The 19,630-nt window shown below is 47.4% G+C and overlaps 1 protein-coding gene across 5 annotated transcripts in view; it reads right to left on the bottom strand.

Moving 5' to 3' along the window:
- Window positions 1-16,836, bottom strand: part of LOC134341876 (zinc finger protein 420-like) — a 54,310-nt gene extending 37,474 nt beyond the window's left edge. For 4 of the 5 annotated variants that reach the window (XM_063039812.1, XM_063039813.1, XM_063039810.1 and 1 more), the window contains exons 1-3: window positions 16,518-16,836; window positions 8,189-8,358; window positions 4,478-4,577 (exon numbers count right to left, since the gene is read on the bottom strand). The gene's annotated coding sequence lies outside the window, so the exon portion shown is untranslated. Of the gene's footprint in view, window positions 1-1,259; window positions 1,615-4,477; window positions 4,578-8,188; window positions 8,359-16,517 lie in introns of all 5 variants that reach the window. The other variant, XM_063039811.1, reaches the window with a different exon arrangement.
- Window positions 16,837-19,630: the final 2,794 nt, after the last annotated feature.

Below are 19,630 nucleotides of genomic sequence, written 5' to 3'. Positions count from 1 at the left end.
ACAGATGTGTATAAGATGATGAAAGGCACTGATCATGTGGTTAGCCAGAGACTTTTTTCCTAGGGCTGAAATGGCAAACACGAGGGACATAGTTTTAAGGTGCTCGGAAGTAGGGTCAAAGGGGATGTCAGAGGGAGGTTTTTCACACAGAGAGTAGTAGGTGCATGGAATGCACTGCCAGTGATGATGGTAGAGGCAGATACCATGGAGTCTTTTGGGAGACTGTTAGATATGTACATGGAGCTCATGAAAACAGAGTGCAATGCGGTTGGGAAATCCGAGGCAGTTTCTAGGATAGGTTACATGGACGGCAAAGGGCCAAAGGGCCTGTAATATATTCTAGATTTCTATGTTTCTATATGCACTCATCTTCGAACAAGGCACGGATCAGACATTCTGACTGACAATCAAAATCTCTGACTGTATTCCCCTCTGTGTGAGAATGGGCTATTTCTGACTTCAATCAACCTGTGACTTGGCTGAATTTGTCTCTGTCCTTTGGTATTATTTCAAGTTCTAGTCATGTTCCACAAGACTACAAAGAGCAGTAGTTTCTACATGTATGACCCTGGAGATTTACTAATTACTCGGATACCCTCCCACCAGCTGATTGACAGTGAGGAACCCATCGATGGCAATGCCAATGAATAGAAAGTGGAGGGCAGTGGCTATTCTCATTGGACTGCGGCATTTTTGTGATGTGAAAGCGACAAGTCACTTGTCATCGAGGCAAAGGTGTTTCATATCGTTATTTACTCAGAGAGAACTAAATCTGACCGAAGGTTTTATTTCCATACAGCTCAAATTGACATTTTCACTGACTGGAAGGTGAACTCTTCAACCGAGATTAACTGGGAACTACATTTTTGTTCCGAGTTACTAATCCTTGGATTTACATAGCTGAAACACGGCAGTGTTTGGGAGATTCATTCGCTCCCATTTCCTTCGACTGCACGGGAACAATGCTTGGTAGTGTCATCCATGGCTGCCTCTTTACCCAGAAGGCCCCACGAACCAGAAACCTGTCTGTCAGCCACCGAAAGAACCAGCGATGCGCATGCGCCGCAGGAACGGCGGCGGCCCAGCGCTCATCAGCCGAAAGCCTGGCGGCACTGGGTACGGATCGTGGGGCTGAGAAAGAGGGAACGGACCGGGGCTGTCCTGGGGTGCAGGACCAGTGCGCCAGGAGCTCACAGTAATAGCCCGTCAATCACGTTTCAGACGCCGCTGATTAATTCTCCACCGGAGACCCCTCTTACCTGCGGCCGGTCTTTGTGAGCCTCTCGTCTACTGAGCGCATGCGCGATATTTGGGATTACCTCATACCTCTGCGCATGCGCGTGTGAGCAAACAGAAGGAAATCTGCAGACAACATACATCAAAGTTTTGGGGCAGAAGGCGTGAGAGAGAGAGTGAGGATGGACAAGGTGCTGTGAGTCGGCTAGCGGGGTCGGACCCCGATCAGGAGTCCGAGGTCCGTGGTGTTCGGCGAGGAGAGGAGACGGAGACGGACTCCTGTGGAGAGTCTGGTCGACCACCGTTGTTGGTCCCAGGCGGCAGGTCGAGGTGGTCCGAGGGGATCGCAGGGTGAAGGAGGAGGGTCCTGAGCTCCAACTGTGTGTGCACAAAGAGATAGAACTTTGATAAGTGTGGCGCCTTTTATTTTCCTTTTATATTTTATTCTGTCTTAATTATATAATTCTAGTAGTATCTATAAACTATTTCATTTAATCGTATCTGGTGTATTGTCTTTTATTTCGGCGGGGTGGGGTACATCACACAGCATCCACACAAACTAATTACCCAGTTTGGCGGGGCCGAGGGCTGTTTCCCTAGACGACAGCGAGCTGAGCGACCCCAAGGCTTACCAGGGGGCTCGACAAATACAAACAACAGGAATTCTGCAGATGCTGGAAATTCAAGCAACATACATCAAAGTTGCTGGTGAACGCAGCAGGCCAGGCAGCATCTGTAGGAAGAGGTGCAGTCGACGTTTCAGGCCGAGACCCTTCGTCAGGACTAACTGAAGGAAGAGTGAGTAAGGGATTTGAAAGTTGGAGGGGGAGGGGGAGATGCAAAATGATAGGAGAAGACAGGAGGGGGAGGGATGGAGCCGAGAGCTGGACAGGTGATAGGCAGAAGGGGATACGAGAGGATCATGGGACAGGAGGTCCGGGAAGAAAGACGGGGGGGGGGGTGACCCAGAGGATGGGCAAGAGGTATATTCAGAGGGACAGAGGGAGAAAAAGGAGAGCGAGAGAAAGAATGTGTGCATAAAAAAGAGTAACAGATGGGGTACGAGGGGGAGGTGGGGCCTAGTGGAAGTTAGAGAAGTCAATGTTCATGCCATCAGGTTGGAGGCTACCCATACGGAATATAAGGTGTTGTTCCTCCAACCTGAGTGTGGCTTCATCTTTACAGTAGAGGAGGCCGTGGATAGACATGTCAGAATGGGAATGGGATGTGGAATTAAAATGTGTGGCCACTGGGAGATCCTGCTTTCTCTGGCGGACAGAGCGTAGATGTTCAGCGAAGCGGTCTCCCAGTCTGCGTCGGGTCTCACCAATATATAAAAGGCCACATCGGGAGCACCGGACGCAGTATATCACCCCAGTCGATTCACAGGTGAAGTGATGCCTCACCTGGAAGGACTGTTTGGGGCCCTGAATGGTGGTAAGGGAGGAAGTGTAAGGGCATGTGTAGCACTTATTACTAGAATTATATAATAGAGAATAAAATATAAAAGGAAAATAAAAGGCGCCACACTTATCAAAGTTCTATCTCTTCGTGCACAAACAGTTGGAGGTCAGGACCCTCTTTCTTCACCCTGCGATCCCCTCGGACCACCTCGACCTGCCGCCTGGGACCAACAACGGTGGTCGACCAGACTCTCCACATGAGTCCGTCTCCGTCTCCTCTCCTCTCCTCGCCGAACACCACGGACCTCGGACTCCTGATCGGGGTCCGATCCCGTTAGCCGACTCACAGTACCTTGTCCATCCTCACTCTCTCTCTCGCGCCTTCTGCCCCAAAACCCGCGCATCACAATAACTTACAGACACACAGAAAGAATAACATCTATCCCAATTGATTCGTAACATCCTCTTATCAATAACATTATCCAACCAAACTACTAGCGGGAGGACTTTCTCAGCAGATAATATAACAAAGAAGCCATTTCAATTATAACATAAAAAAGAATCATTGTAATTAGCCTACGCAATAACATAAAAGAAGAAACCCCTTACATTTCAATGCACAGAGCATGAAAATAAAATGGACGATCTTGAAATCCAGCTACAAATTGGCAAATATGTGGCCATCTCTGAAACTTGGATAAAGGATGGCTGCCATTAGGAGCTGAACGTACAAGGATATAGGGTGTATCTGAAAGATAGGTTAGTAGGCAAAGGGGGCGGTGTGGTTCTGTGTATAAGAAATAATATTAAATCATTAAAAGGGATAACATAGGATCGGAAGGTGGAGAATCTCAATGCTTTGAGTTAAGAATTGCAAGGGGAAAAGGACCCTAATGGCAGTTATATACAGGGTCCAAATAGCAGCCGGGATATGGATTATGGAGGAACATTTCTTTCTGGACACAGATTACCCTCCAACACCACTCTCTTCCCTCTTGCGGAACTAGTCCTCACTGTCAATTATTACTCCTTTGGCTCCTTCCACTTCCTTCAAACAAAAGGTGTATCCATGGGTACTCACATGTGTCCCAGCTATGCCTGTCTGTTTGTCAGCTATGTGCAACAGTCTGTTCCAAGCCTAAACAGATGTCACTCCCTCACTTTTCCTACTCCACTGGCGCTGCTGCCTGCACCAATGCCAAACCAGTCGACTTCATCGACTTTGCCTCCAACTTCCACCCTACCCTTAACTTTGTCTCGTCCATTTCCAACCCCTCTCTCCCGTTTCTCAATCTCTCCGTTTTTATCTCTGGAGACAGTTTATCCATTGATGTCACTGACTCTCACAGCTACCTGGACAATACCTCTTCCAACTCTGTTATTTGTAAAAATACCATCCTCTTCAATCAATTCCTCCATCTCCGCTGCATCTGTCCCCAGGATGAGGCTTTTCATTCCAGAATGAAGGCGATGACCTCCTTTTTCAAAGAAAGGGGCTTCCCTTCCTCTCCCATCAACACTGCCCTCCACCACATCTCTTCCATTTCACACACATCTGCTCTCAGCCCATTCTCCCGTCATCCCACCATGGATAGGGTTCCTTCTGTCCTCACCAGCCTGTGTGTCCACCACATAATTCCCTGTAAATTCCGCCATCTCCAATGGGACCCCACCAGCAAGCACCTCTTTCCCTCCCACCCCCGTCCAGCTTTCCGCTTTCCATTTGCATCACTCCATATGAGTCCCTTGTCCATTTGCCCCACGCCACTGATCTCCCTCCTGGCACTTATCCATGCAAGTGGAACAAGTGCCCCACCTGACCCCTCACGTCACTTCACCTGTAAGCCCGTCGGGTGTTATCTGCCGTATCTCCATTCCCGGCGAGACCTCGTGTATATCGGTGAGACACGACTGCTTAGCCAAGCACCTGCCCTCCATCTGCCAGAAAAAGCAGGATCTCCCTGTGACACCAATTTTAATTCCACTTCCCATTCGCGTTGTGACGTCAACCCATCCCAACCGCCGCCCCCCCCCCACACACACACACACACACACACACACACACACCACTATTGCAATGAGGCCACACCCAGACTGGAGGAACAACACTTTATATTCCGTCTGGGTAGCCTCCAACCTGAGGTCATGAATGTCGATTTATTTGAACTTCCGGTAATGCCCCGGCCCCACCTCTATTGCCCATCCCCTTTTCCCTTTCTCCCCTTATCTCGCCTGCACATCACCTCCGTCTGGTGCTCCTCCACCTTGTCTTTCTTCCATGGCCTGTCCTCTCCTATTGGATTCCCCAACCTCCAACCCGGTATCTCGTTCACCAGTCAACTTCCCAACTCTTTGCATCTCCCCTCCCAGTTTCACCTCTGACTTTGTGTTTCTCCCTCCTCTCCCCACACCCTCTAACACTGACCCCTCATCATTTTCCTTCAGTCCTGCTGAAGGGTCTCGGCCTGAAGCGTCGACTGTACTCTTCCATAGACGCTGCCCGGAGTGCTGAGTTTCTCCGGCATTCTGTGTGTGTACTTGGATTTGCAGCATCTGCAGTTGTCTCCTGTTTGAAATAAGAAGCCTGCTGGATATTTAACCTTCACAGTTGCTGAATGCAGAGTGACGTTCAAAAGTGACTGTTGGTTTTCAATACTGTAATTATTACTGTTTTTTATCAAACATTTTATACATTATTGGCCTAAGTAGTTACATTTTTGTTTGTACAGAGACAGGGAAGTGCTGAAGAAGGGTCTTAACCCAAAATATCAATTATTTTCTCTTTTCCATGCATGTGCTGCCCTGCTGAGTTCCTCCAGCATTTACATGTGTTGCAATGAGCTGCAAGCTTTGACTAATTAAGAGTGTGCAGTGAAACCTCCCCCATCCACTGTTGAGGAACCTCATTACATCGGCCGTGGATGGTCAGGGCCCACATCCCTCTTTTGTGAGGCATCTCCCCGATGTGCAATGGATGTGGTGGGACAGCCCCCTCCCCTGTGAAAAACCACTGTCATCAGCCATTGATCTATTAGCATCACCAGCCTCCCTGTGAGAAACCTCCCTCATTGCCAGTGGATGTGCTGGGACCACGAGGCTCCACTGTGAGAAACCTCCCCCATTGACCATACATGGGTAGGGACCATCATCATCACATCTACATCGGCCATCCATGGGGAAAATGGAAAAACTCTGGGAGGGATTCAGTGGGAACTGGAATCTCATCGGTAAGGCTGTGGTCCAGGCCATTCTGCCCCACCGTCCCATGCTGGTAGCTGGAGATTAGCCAGTCCTCCTGCTGAGCCACTCAGCTCCATCGTACAGCAATGGCTGTCTGAACCCCCCTACCACATGACCTGGGCTCAGACAGTCATGGTGAAATAAAAACAGAAAATATTGGAAAATTCAGCAGGGATGAGACCTGGGAGAGACTGGTCATGGGATCCTCAATCTGGGAAACAGTGGGGACGGGACCTTCAGTCCGGGAGAGTCTGGGGATGACACCTTCAGTTCAGAAGACACTGGGGACGGGACCCTCAGCCCGGGAGAGACGGGGCGAACGGGACCCTCAGCCCGGGAGAGACGGGGCGAACGGGACCCTCAGCCCGGGAGAGACGGGGCGAACGGGACCCTCAGCCCCGGAGTGACGGGGCGAACGGGACCCTCAGCCCGGGAGAGACGGGGGGAACGGGACCCTCAGCCCGGGAGAGACGGGGGAAACGGGACCCTCAGCCCGGGAGAGACGGGGGGAACGGGACCCTCAGCCCGGGAGAGACGGGGGGAACGGGACCCTCAGCCCGGGAGAGACGGCGGGAACGGGACCCTCAGCCCGGGAGAGACGGCGGGAACGGGACCCTCAGCCCGGGAGAGACGGGGCGAACGGGACCCTCAGCCCAGGAGAGTCTCAGGATGGGAACTTCAGTCCGGGAGCAACTGGGGATAAGACCTTCAGTCTGGGAGAGACTGGGTGTGAGAACCTCAATCCAGTAGACACTGGGTGTGAGATCTTCAGTCCAGGAGAGACTGGCTGTGAGACCCTCAGTTCAGGAGAGACTGGGGATGAGACTGTCAGTCAGGGGGAGACTAGGAATGAAATCTTTAGTCAGGGTGCGTCTAGGTGTGAGGCCTTCAGTCGGGGAGAGACTGGGGATGGGACCTTCAGTTGGGGAGAGACTGGGGATGGGACCTTCAGCCTGGCGGAGCCTGGGTGTGAGACCTTCAGTCCGGGAGAGACCGGGGATGAGAGCTTCAGTCGGGGAGAGACTGGAAATGAGACCATCAATGGGTCAACGGTTTGCTCTCCCAGTCTCTGCTGGACTGAAGATATCATCCCCTGTCTCTGTCAGACTGAATTCTCAGCCCCAGTCTTTGTCAGACTGAATTCTCAGCCCCTGTCTCTGTCAGACTGAATTCTCATCCCCAGTCTTTGTCAGACTGAATTCTCAGCCCCAGTCTCTGTCAGACTGAATTCTCAGCCCCTGTCTCTGTCAGACTGAATTCTCAGCCCCTGTCTCTGTCAGAGTGAATTCTCATCCCCTGTCTCTGTCAGACTGAATTCTCAGCCCCTGTCTCTGTCAGACTGAATTCTCATCCCCTGTCTCTGTAAGACTGAATTCTCATCCCCAGTCTTTGTCAGTCTGCAGCGATTCACTCAGTCGTCTGATCTGCTGCCTCTTCAGCAAGTTCACACTGGGCAGACACCATTCACCTGCTCCCACTGTTGTAAGGGATTCACTCGGTCATCCAGCATACAGAGACACCAGTGAGTTTACACCGGAGAGAAGCCATTCACCTGTTCCATTCGTGATTCACTCGATCATCTCACCAGTATTGGTACACCAGTCAGTTCACACTGGGGAGAGACCTTTCACCTGCTCAGACTGTGGGACGGGATTCAGTCATCCACCCTTGTGAGTCACTACCGAGCTCACACTGGCCAATAAGTTTCAATAAGTTGCTGAGTTTGATGAACAGCAGCAATATTTGCTGAGTTCGGCACCGACAGTCAGTTTTGAACTTTCCTCTGGACTCAGCAACTGAGATGGAGAAATATCCAGCATGCAGCTGATTGAAAATGTCTCCCCAGTGTGAACCCGGTTGTGCAAGACAAGGTTGGATGACCGAGTGAATCTCTTCCCACATTCAGATCAGGTGAGCAGCCTCTCCCCAGTGTGAACTGACTGGTGTGCCAGTAGGTGGGATGATTGAATGAATGCCTTCCAACAAATAGAACAGGCGAACAGCTTCTCCCCAGTGTGAACTCACTGATGATTCCTCAGACTGAATAAGTGTCTGAACCCCTTCCCACGGTCTGAGCAGCTGAACTGGGCTTCTCTCCGGTGTGAACTCGCTGATGTTCTTTCGTCTTGTCTGACGTTTAAAATGTCCACCCAGGAAAAAATGGGGGCAGTCAAACTCAGTGATAAGCAAGGCATGAGTTAGGGTTTGAGCAAAAAAAAATCTCATTGCAAATGGCAAAATAAGCTTTCTTAGCAACAAGGTGACATCTATTCTGAAATGTTAATTGTGTTCCCAGTGTTTAAGTATACCTTGGTTTTGTCGGAGACTATTGCAAAGAGAAGGATGCAATCCAGGGGACATGGTAATGTAGCAGTTAACTTCACTCTTCACAGCCCCAGCAATTGGAAGACTGGGTTTCAATTCCTGCCGCTGTTCTCCCCGTGAGGACCTGGGTTTCCTCTGGATGCTCCCGTTTCCTCTGTTACGTAACCGGTAATAATGAGTATCAATCGAGACAAGTTATATAAAAACAACCAAACATTTATTAAACACGGATAAACAACAAACAAAAAGAAACGAAAACCTTAACTGGAAGTTAACCGCTATGCAGCCGTTCAACAAATCGTCACTCGGCCCTGGTTCTTAAAGTGTTAAATCCGAAAACAGTTCTTAAAGCGGTAAAGTCAGATATAGTTCTTAAAATGGTAAATTCGAAAGTCCAACAGATTTATACGTTCAATTGGGAGAGACTTCTCCGGAGAAGGATTTCTTCATAGAAACGTCTTTCCTGTTGGTTCTGTCCAAAGGATTCACGGTGCAGGAAATAAACAGTTTAAAACAACTGACCTTAAATTCTGGAGAGCACCTTGCATGAACCCTTTTCTCTATTGGCAAGAGTTATCTTCGATGTAGGTCACTACTCCTTCAACAAAGACTCAATAAGGTCGATTATTTGTTAAACTGCCAAACCATGCCGACTCCTCTCAATCCTTCAGGTCCTGTACTTCAATAAAGTCTTCACTCTCCCATACTACTGCTGGAATAAGGTACATCAACACATCTAGCAAAAATTTCCAATCCAGCACTATTGTACCTTGCAACAGAACACAACACTCCGTTTTAAAAATGAAACTGCGCCATAAAAACAAATATGCAACAGAAACGGAGACACAGATGCACTTTCTAGCTGGAAAACTAAAAACTAAAAGCTAACTGCGTCATCTGAGGTCTTCCCTTATATACCCGTGGAGCACATGTCATCACGTGACCTCACATCGGCAGGAAAATTACATCAGGGGACCTCCAAAATATCATTACATCATTCTCACAAAAAAAAATCACAGATCTTCTTGAGGTATGTAACACCTCCCACATTCCGAAAGACAAACAGGTCCGGGTTAGTAAGTTGTGGGCATGTTATGTTGGCACTGGAAACATGGCAACACTTGTTCGGTGCCCACAGCACATCTTCGGGCTGTGTTGGTCATTGACACAAACAACACGTTTAATTGTCATTCAATATTCCGATGTACTTGTGTAAAATAAAGCTCATCTTTCTTTCATCTTCCCTGTGTACTGCATTTTTTCCTTTTATTAGTAGTTCAGAGTAGGTTTACTGGAATATTGAATGGAACAGGCAGATTGTCTTATGGGGAATGCCGGACAATCTAGTCTTGTTTCTTTTGGATTTGGAAGAGCAGGAGGAGATGGCAGAGTAAATGTGGAAATGACATTACATTCCATCACTCCGGTTACTGTATGAGGGCTATTCATTTCAAACAGATTAGACAATGTGTTTTTTTTCTCAGAGGGTTTTTAGTCCTTGGGACTTTCTTCCTTCAAGGATATTCGAAGCAGTCTTTGAGTAACTTTAAGCCAAAATTAGATTCTCCACAAGCAACAGAGCCATGGAGAAAGGAGAATTGAGGTCACATCTGGATCACCATTAATGTTAATAACTGGTAGAGAAGACCCAAGTATCTCACTCCTGCTTTTCATTTGTATTTGTGCTTGCATATTGTCAGGCAGTGGAGAACTAAGCAGGAATCAAAGTCAATTGTTGTTTATTAAACTGTAAACAATGCAGTCAGATAAAAATGCAGCTCATCACAAAGTAATTAAAAGTTAGCAAATAGATCTGAAAACATCAGGTCAAAGCTATAAATGATAACGCAAGTTCATTCTTTGGGAAGCCTTTAAAAATGATGAACATATAATTTTATTGGGATAAAAAGAGGCAAAGTGTAGTGAGACTCCTGGCGAGGAGAGGCTGATGACAGGGCAACATTGCAGTCAACAGGAGGAGTTGCCAATGTAAAAGGTGGACAGAATAGAAAAAGGTGAATACAGGACTGAAGGTGTTATATTTGAATATGTGCAGTATACAGAGGAAGGCCGATGAACTTGTAGCACAGTTATAGATTGGCAGGGATCACTGAATCATGGCTGAAAGCAGACTATAACTGGTTCTGTCCAAGGACACTCATTGCATTGAAAGGACAGGCAGCAAGGCAGAGAGGGTGGTATGGCTCTGTTGTTAAACAAGGAAATTCAATCAGTAGAAAGAGGTGACAATGGCTCGGAAGGTGTTGAATCATTGTGGAGAGAGCTGAGACATTGCAAGTGTAAAAATACCCTAATGGGGGGTATGTACAGACCACCAAACAGTAGTAAGGATGTGGTCTACAAATTCCAGTGCGAAGTAGAAAATGCATGCCAAAGGGCAAAGTTACAACAGTCATGGTGGATTTCAATATGCAGGCAGATTGGGAAAATTAGGTTGCCGCTAGTTTCAAATAGGGGGAATTTGTAGAATGCCCTCGAGATGGCTCGCTGTGGCTGAGCCCACGAGAGGTATTCTGCAATGAATCCTGGAATTGATTAGAGAGCTTAAGGTAAAAAAAAAAATTCCTTCCGGTAAAATATGATTGAATTCACCCTGAAATTTGAGGAGGAGAAGGTAAAATCAGATGTATCAGTATTACAGTGGTGTAAAAGGAATTACAGAGGCATGAGAGAGGAGTTGGCCTGAACTGATTGGAAAAGAACACTGGCAGGGAGGACGGCAGAGCAGCAATGGCTGGAACCTCTGGAAGCAATTGGGAAGGCACAGGATATATACACACCAAAGAAGAAGTATTCTAAAGGTGAGCTGACACAAACCATGTCTGTCAAGAGAATTCAAAGCTGAAATAAAAGCCAAAGAGAGGGTATATAATGGAGCAGAATTTTTTTTTTAGATTATGAGAAGACTCTGTCCTCTTTTATTGTCATTTTGAAATGCACACATGAGTGAGTTGGGAAAGTTTTAAACACCAACTGATGAAGGCAACTAAAAATCATTAAAGAAGTAAAGATGGAATATGAAAGTAAACTAGCCGATAATATTCAAAAGGATACCAAAATTTCTTCAGATACATAAAGTGTAAAAGAGAACTGAGAGGAGATATCAGCCTGCTGGAGAGTTAGTAATGGAGAACAATGAGATGGCAAATGAACTGAAAAAGTATTTTGCATCATTCTTCACTTTTGAAGACACTAACAGAACGGTGGAAGTTGCTGGTGTCAAGGGTCATGAAGTGTGTAAAGTAACCATCAGTAGGGAGAAGGTTCTTGGAAAACTGAGGGTAGATGTCACCTGGATCAGATGGTGTATGCCCCAGGGTTCTGAAAGATGTGGCTGAAGAGACTGTGGAGACATTTGTAATGATCTTTCAAGAATCGCTAGATTCTGGAATGGTTTCCGAAGATTGGAAAATTGCAAATGTCACTCTACTCTTCAAGAAGGAAGAAAAGAAGAAGAAAGGAAATTTAATAGGCCATTTAATCTGATGTCGGTCGGTGGGAGGACATTGGAGTCGATTGCTAAGGATGTGGTGTCAGGGTACTTGGAGGCACATGATAAAATATAAGGTAGTAAACATGGTTTCCTCAAGATAAAATCTTGCCTGCCAAATTTGCTGGAATGCTTTGAAGAAATAACAAGCAGAATAGACAAGGGAGAATCGGTTAATGTGTTGACAAGGTGCCACACACAAGGCTGCTTAACAAGGTACAAGACCATGGTATTACAGAAAGATTCTAGCAGGGAAAAAGCAGAGGCTGACTGCTGGAAGGCAGAGTGGGAATCAAGGGAGCCTTTTCTGGTCGGCTGCCGGAGACGAGTGGTGTTCTACAGGAGTCTCTGTTGGGCCAATTCATTTTATGTTACATGTCAATGATTTTGGATGATAGAATTGATGGCTTTGCAGCAAAGTTTGCAGACGATACAAAGATCGGAGGTGGGGCAGGAAGTTTTGATAAAATAGAATGGCTACAGAAGGACTTAAGACAGATTAGGAGAATGAGCAGTGAAGTGGCAGATGGCATACAGTGTTGGCAAGTGTATGGTCATGCACTGTGGTTTCAGAAATAAAAGGGTTGACTAAAAGGGAAAGAGACAGAAGGAGAGACCGGTAGTGACAGGGGATTCGACAGTGAGGGGAACAGACAGGAGATGCTGTGGACGTGAGCAGGACACCCGGATGGTAAGTTGCCTCCCAGGTGCCAGGGTCAGGGACGTCTCAGATCACATCCACAACACTTTGGAGAGGCAGGGGGAGCAGCCAGTTGTCTTGGTACATATTGATACCAATGACATAGGAAGGAAAAGCAATGAGGTCCTGAAAAGAGAATTTCAAGAGCTAGGTAGAAAGCTGAGAAGCAGGAACTCCTGGGTAGTAATTTTTGGATTGCTCCCTGTGCCACGTGCCAGTGATGGCAGAAACACGATGATTTGACAGATAAATACACGGCTGAGAAGCTGGTGCAGATGACCGGGCTTCAGGTTCTTCGATAGCTGGGATCTCTTCTGAGGGTTTGACATGTTCAAAAGTGACAGGTTGCACCTGCAACCGAGGGGGACCATTATTATCACGGGCAGATTTGTAGAGCTGTTGCGGAGGGTGTAAACTAACTTGGCAGGGCGGGGTGGGAATCGGAGGGAAAAGGCTCAGATTAAGATGGATGGTAAAAAAGTGAAAACAGCATGCAGTCAGATTGTCAGGAAGGGCAGGCAGGTGTTGGGACTTAGCTGCAGCCAACAAATCATTAGGGATGCAAAGTCAGAAAGGATAGCAAATACGGTACTCAAGTTGCTGTATCTAAATGCGCGTAGTATAAGAAGTAAGATGGATGATCTTGTTGTTGCAATATTACAGATTGCCCGGTCTGATGTTGTGGCCATCACTGAATGGTGGCTGAAGGATGGTTATAGTTGGGAGCAGAATGTCCCAGTTTACACGTGATATTGGAAGGTTGGCAGAGGGGGTGATGTGGCTCTACCGGTAAAGAATGGCATCAAATCAGTAGAAAGATGTGACATAGAGTCAGAACATGTTGAATCATTGTAGATTGAATTAAGAAACTGCAAGGGTAACTGGACATTGATGGCAGTTATATACAAGTCTCCCAACAAAGCAAAAGTTAGTGGGAAGGTAGACGATTGGAACAGTTTTAAAACCCTACAGAGAGCAATTAAAAATCATTAGAAGGGAAAAGATGAAATCTGAAACAAACTAGCAAATGATAATGATGTGGATAGTAAGAGTTTTCTCAAGTATGTTAAAAATAAAGGAGAAATGTCAGTGGATAAAGGACCGCTAGAAAATGAGGCAGGAGAAATCATAACAGGGGACAAGGAGATGGCTGATGAACTAAATGAGTATTTTGTGTCAGTTTTCACTGTGGAAGACACTAGCAGTATGTCTGATGTTGTAATGTGTGAAGGAAGAGAATTAAGTGCAGTTACTGTTTCAAGGGAAAAGGTGCTCAAAAAGCTGAAAGACCTAAAGGTACGTAAGTCCCCCGGACCAAAGGAACTGCACCCTAGGGTTCTGAAAGAGGGAGCATCAGAAATTGTTGTGGAATTAGAAATGATCTTTCAAAAATCAATGGACTCTGGCATGGTGCCAGAGGACTGGAAAATTGCAAATGTCACTCCACTCTTTAAGAAAGGAGGAAGGCAGCAGAAAGGAAATTATAGACCAGTTATCCTGGCCTCAGTGGTTCGGAAGATGTTAGAGTCAATTGTTAAGGATGAGCTGATGGAGAACTTGGTGACATAGGACAAGATAGTACAAAGTCAGAATGGTTTCCTTTCGGGAAAATCTTACCTGATGAATTTGTGGAATTCTTTCAGGAGATTACAAGTAGGATAGATAAAGGGGATGTATGGGGACTTTCAGAAGGCCTTTGACAAGGTGCCACACATGAGACTGCTTACCAAGTTAAGAGCCTATGGTATTACAGGAAAGTTACTAATATGGTTGGAACATTGGCTGATTGGTAGGAGGCAGCAAGTGGGAATAAAAAGATCATTTTCTGGTTGGCTGCCAGTGACTAGTGGTGTTCCACAGTGGTCGGTGTTGGGACCATTTCTTTTTATTCTGTATATTAATAATTTAGATGATGGAATAGATGGCTTTGTTTCCAAGTTTGCAGATGACACGAAGATTGGTGGAGGGGCAGGTACTGTTGAGAAATCAGCTACGATGCAGAAGGACTTAGGCAGATAAGGAGAATGGGCAAGAAAGTGGCAAATTAAATAGAATGTTGTAAAATACCTGGTCAGGCACTTTGGCAGTAGAAATAATCGTGTGGAATATTTTCTAAATGGGGAGAAAATCCAGGAATCTGAGCTGCACATGGACTTGGGAGTCCTTGTGCAGAACACCCTGAAGGTTAACTTGCAGGTTGAGTTGGTTCGGTGATGAGGAAGGCAAATGTCATGTTAGCACTCATTTCAAGAGGTCTAGAATACAAGAGCAAGGAGGTGATGCTGAGGATTTATAAGGCACTGGTGAGGCCTCACCTTGAGTATTGTGAACAGTTTTGGCCCCCTCATCTGAGAAAAGATGTGCTGGCATTGGAGAGGGTCCAGAGGAGGTTCACAAGGATGATTCCAGGAATGAAAGGGTTATCATACGAGGAACGTTTGATGGTTCTGGGTCTGTACTCACTAGAATTCAGAAGGATGAGGGGAGATCTCATTGAAACCTTTAGAATATTGAAAGGCCAAGACAGAGTAGATATAGAAAGGATGTTTCCCATGCTGGGAGAGTCCGGGACAAGAGGGCACAGCCTCCGAATAGAGGGGCACCCTTTCAAAACAGAGATGCAAAGAAATTTCTTCAGCCAAAGGGTGGTGAATTTGTGGAATTTGTTGCCACATGAAGCTGTGGTGTCAGGTCGTTAGGTGTATTTAATGCAGATTGACAGCTTCTTGTTTGGACATGACATCAGTGGTTATGGGGAGAAGGCTGGGATCTGGGGTTGAGGAGGAGATTTTAAAATAAAGGATCAGCCATGATTGAATGGTGGAACAGACTCGATGGGCCAGATGGCCTAATTCTGCTCTTATGTCTTATGGTTCTTATGGAGTACCTGGACTATTTTCTAAATGGAGAGAAAATTCAAAAACTGAGATGCATAGGGATTTGAGAGTCCCTGTGCAGGATTCCCTGAATGTTAATTTGCAGGAGTCTGTGGTGAGGAAGGCATATGTGTTGTCACCATTCATTTGAAGAGGACGAGACTATAAATGCAAAGATGTAATGTTGAGTCTTTATAAAGCACTGGTGAGGCCTCACTTGGAGTACTGAGAGCAGTTTTGTGTTCCTTATCTTGGAAAGGGTGAGCTGAAACTGGGAAGGGCTCAAATGCGGTTCATGAAAATGATTCCAGGATTAAATGGCTTGTTATATGAAAATCGTTCGATGGCTCTGGGCCTGAATTCACTGGAATTCAGCAGACTGAAGGTTACCCGAATTGAAACCTATTGAATACTGAAGGACCGTGATGGAGTGAGTGTGGAGAAGATGTTTCCTCTGGTGGGCGTGTCTAAGACCAGAGACATAGCCTCAAAATAGAGGGGCGTCCTTTTGAAATGGAGATGAGGAGGAATTTCTGAAGCAGAGAGAACTGAGTCTGCGGAAACCTTTACCCTAGGCAGCTTGGGAGGCCAAGTCATTATGCATATTGAAGACAGAGGTTGAATGATTTTTGATTGGTCACGGCATAACGGGATACGGGGTGTAGGGTGCGGCAGGAGATGGCTGGAGACAGGAAAATTGGATCAGCCATGATGAAATGGTTAAACAGACATTATAGGGAAAATGGTTTTATGGTCTAATACAAGAATACAAAGCTCCTCTGAAGGTATGTGGGGTCCCGTTGAGGGCCTACATGGAACACTGTGCACAGGTCTGGTCTCCTTCCCGGAGACAGTCTATGGGATAAAGGGAATGAAGAATTTTCCCAGATTGATTTCAGGGTTCTGGTTGTGTCCTCAGAGAGATTACATTGACTGGGCCTGTCTCAAAACTAGAGAAATAAGAGGTGGTCTGACTGAGACAGACACAGGTTCACAGGGTGCAGCAGAAATTTCCTCACCCAGATTGTGGTGAATATTTGGAATTTTCTTCACAAGGTTTCTAAATTCAAAAGCCAAATTTAGGGGCTCTGCGAAGCTGGAAACTTTGCAGGAAAGTGGCGCTGAGATCAAAGATCGGGTGTATTCTGAGGAAAGGGTAGAACAGGCGCAACGGGCCGAATGACCACGCCTGCTCCTGTTTCTTATTTTCTAAAGCACGAGTTTACCTTTGTGCCTTGTTCTCCCTTGGACTTCAGCCATTCGGATTGCACAGGGGAGCGGTGAGAGCACCGGAGATCCATCGGCAGCCGCTGCGGGGCAGCTCCCGTCTCCCAGCAGCAGGGAATCGGTCTTGAGGGGGAACTCGAGACAACAGGCCCCGATCCTCGGCGGGGAAACGCCGGGCACCCTCCGTGTAGCTGAAACATCTCACGGAATCTCCGCCAGTCTCTTCAGCTCTGCCTTCGAAAGGATTCAGGACCCGCCGGTGTTGCAGCCGAAACCCGAGGCGCAGCTCCCGGTCTCCGGCCTCACTCGGTCCCGGTTCCAGACTCCGGCCCGCCTCCAGCGCTCAGCGTCCCGCCCACTGACACCCCTCAGCCAATGAGAGCATCCTTCTCCCAGAACTGGTCGCTGAATGGCTGTGGATGTGTCTGAGGGCGGGCTGCTGCCCGGAGCTGGAGATGTCAGTCACAGTTTGTTCCCAGAATCAAAGCAAGTTCTCCGAAATTCAAATTTAAACGTAAACTTTATTGTCAGAGTGCAGATAAGTCACCACATACAACCCCGGAAGTCATTTCCCTGCGGACATACTGAGAAAAATTATAGAATAGTAACCATAACAGAAGCAGGCAGTGAAAGATCAACCAGTGAAGACAACAAACTGTGCAAATGCAAATATAAAGAAATAGCAATAAATAACGAGACATGAAATAACCGCAGCGGCTCCCGACGGATCTCTGGAGCTCTCACCGCTCCCATGTGCAATCCGACAGGCTGAAGGTCAGGGGAGAGCGAGGCACAAAGGTTAATTCGTGTTTTAGAAAGTAAGAAACAGGTGCAGGCGTGGCGATTCGGTCCATTGCGCTGTTCTGCCCCTCGCTCAGAACATGGTTGATCTTTGACCTCAGCGCCACTTTCCTTCAACGTTCCGAACATCGCCGAGCCCCGAAATATGTCTTTTGAATTTAGAAACCCTGTTGAGAAAGTTCCAAATATTCACCGCGCTCTGGAAGGGGAAATTTCTCCTCATCTCAGTCCTGCTGAGGTGACCTCGGATTTTGAGTCTGTGATCCCTGGTTCCATTGCCCAGCGGAAGGAAACATCAGTCCTGCCCTTACCCTGTAAACACCCTGTGAGACTGTGTCTGTCTCAGTCAGAAAACCTCTCCATGTGAACCTTGTGTTATTGAGGCTGGTCACAGTTGTTTCAGCAGCTTTGACTACAAGAATACCGCGCAGTGGTCAGCCCGGAATATCCTGCAGCTACTACAGGGGAAGGACTGGATAGACACAGCGGAGTGGTTCTCTGAGCAGACAGTCCAGACCATCTGGCAGAATGCCTCATCACCAGATCTCACCAACAGGCACCAAGACCTTACCTGTCTGGCGGCGAGAGAAACCCTCCCAGTCTGATCCTTGCTGCATGCCCGGAGATCACTCCCACAGCGCGCTGCCCGAGATTACTGCAGTGGAGACGGGACGGTCACTCACCTCTTTGCGGACTGTGGGATGGCGAAGATATGTGGAGAAAGATGCAAGGGCCTGTGCCACAGCAGCTGCGTGACAGAAGGGTCACTGATCCGCGGGCTGTTCCCGGGACGCACAGGAAAACGGAAGATCACTAACTCGGTGAAAGATGCCCGAAACTTGTTTGTCTGTCATCAAATGGAGTTGTCCGTAGAACAGGGTTTCCCACTGGGATCCACTGTTAATGGTCCCTTCCAGGCTGCAGAGACGCCATTGAAACTATCGGGTTCCCCAACGACTGGACAGGGAGGGGCCGGGTTGGCTGAGGAAGCCTCTCATTATTGTCGTAGTGAACCACCCCAGGGGGCACATGAGCGACAACGGTCCTATCGGTTTTAATGAATGTAAAAGAACACGAAATACCGCACTGACAACGAATGAAAATTGATTGGATAAAGGCACTGCACGGTTTATCCTTCCGAATATTAGAAGGGTGAATAAAGTTTATTTTGATTTTTTAAAAAATCAACTTCTGGAAGGAGTCCAGAAAGAGCGAGACCGAGCCTTCTGTTGGAGTCGGGACGGACATGAGTTAAGTCACGAAGTTTTTCAAAAGAAGGACATTCGAAATCAGGATTTCACCGAAAAAAGTAATGTTTTCCACCCTATGACAAAGAGTGTCCAGTCCTGTGCTTTTTCCTGCAGCCACGGGTCGGTCATCACCACTGCATCTGTCTCCACACAGCACAAAGTTCTCTCCACGTCCCCAGTTTCATGGCATGAACTAATTTAGTAGCTACTTTCAATATTTACCACCGTTTTACACCCCAATCTGACTTTCTTTAGACATGGAGAAAAATGAAAACGAGCTGCTGGGGGAACTGAGCGGGTCAGGCAGCATCTGTGGAGGGAAATGGACAATCGACAGGCCAGATGAAGGATCTCTACCCGGAAAGTCGATTGTACGTTTCTCTCCACAGATGCTGCCTGTCCCGCTCAGTTCCTCCAGTATCACGTTTCTGACTCGGGATTCCAGCATCTGCAGTCTCTTGTGCCTCTCGTTTCAGAACTTGTCCCTTTCAGTCCTGCCTGAGACGGAACCAGGCTCTACCCTCCGCCTTCATTTCTGTTCTGTTTCTTCGTCAGCCCCGCAGGCCTTTCGGGGCACAGGCCGCCAGCAGCAGCTCGCCAGAGTCCCCTGTCCAGGGCGAAGGTTGATCAGCCCTGTGGCTTCTCCTTTCACCACACGACTTCAATGATCTTCAGGGGAAAGTCCTTCTGATCCCAGGGATGAGGCCTGTGGAGATTCAGCTGACGTTTTTGTCTCACTGGGTTTTCACGGGATGGGGTGCCTAGATCCATGCCCGACCCTCCTCCTTTTGCAGCGGGGCTTGGGCAGTCCATAGAAACCATAGAAAAATTAGAGCACATAAACAGGCCTTTTGGCCCTTCTTGGCTGTGCCGAACCATTTTCTGCCTAGTCCCACCGACCTGCACACGGACCATATCCCTCCATACACCTCCCATCCGTGTATCTGTCCAATTTATTCTTAAATGTTAAAAAAGAACCCGCATTTACCACCTCGTCGGCAGCTCATTCCATACTCCCACCACTCTCTGTGTGAAGAAGCCCCCGCTAATGTTCCCTTTAA

Source organism: Mobula hypostoma, unplaced genomic scaffold (assembly GCF_963921235.1).
Source record: "Mobula hypostoma unplaced genomic scaffold, sMobHyp1.1 scaffold_192, whole genome shotgun sequence".
In the NCBI taxonomy this organism is placed as follows: domain Eukaryota; kingdom Metazoa; phylum Chordata; class Chondrichthyes; order Myliobatiformes; family Myliobatidae; genus Mobula; species Mobula hypostoma.
Note: the sequence above shows the minus strand (reverse complement) of the source record. Positions and strands in the feature narration are given on the sequence as shown.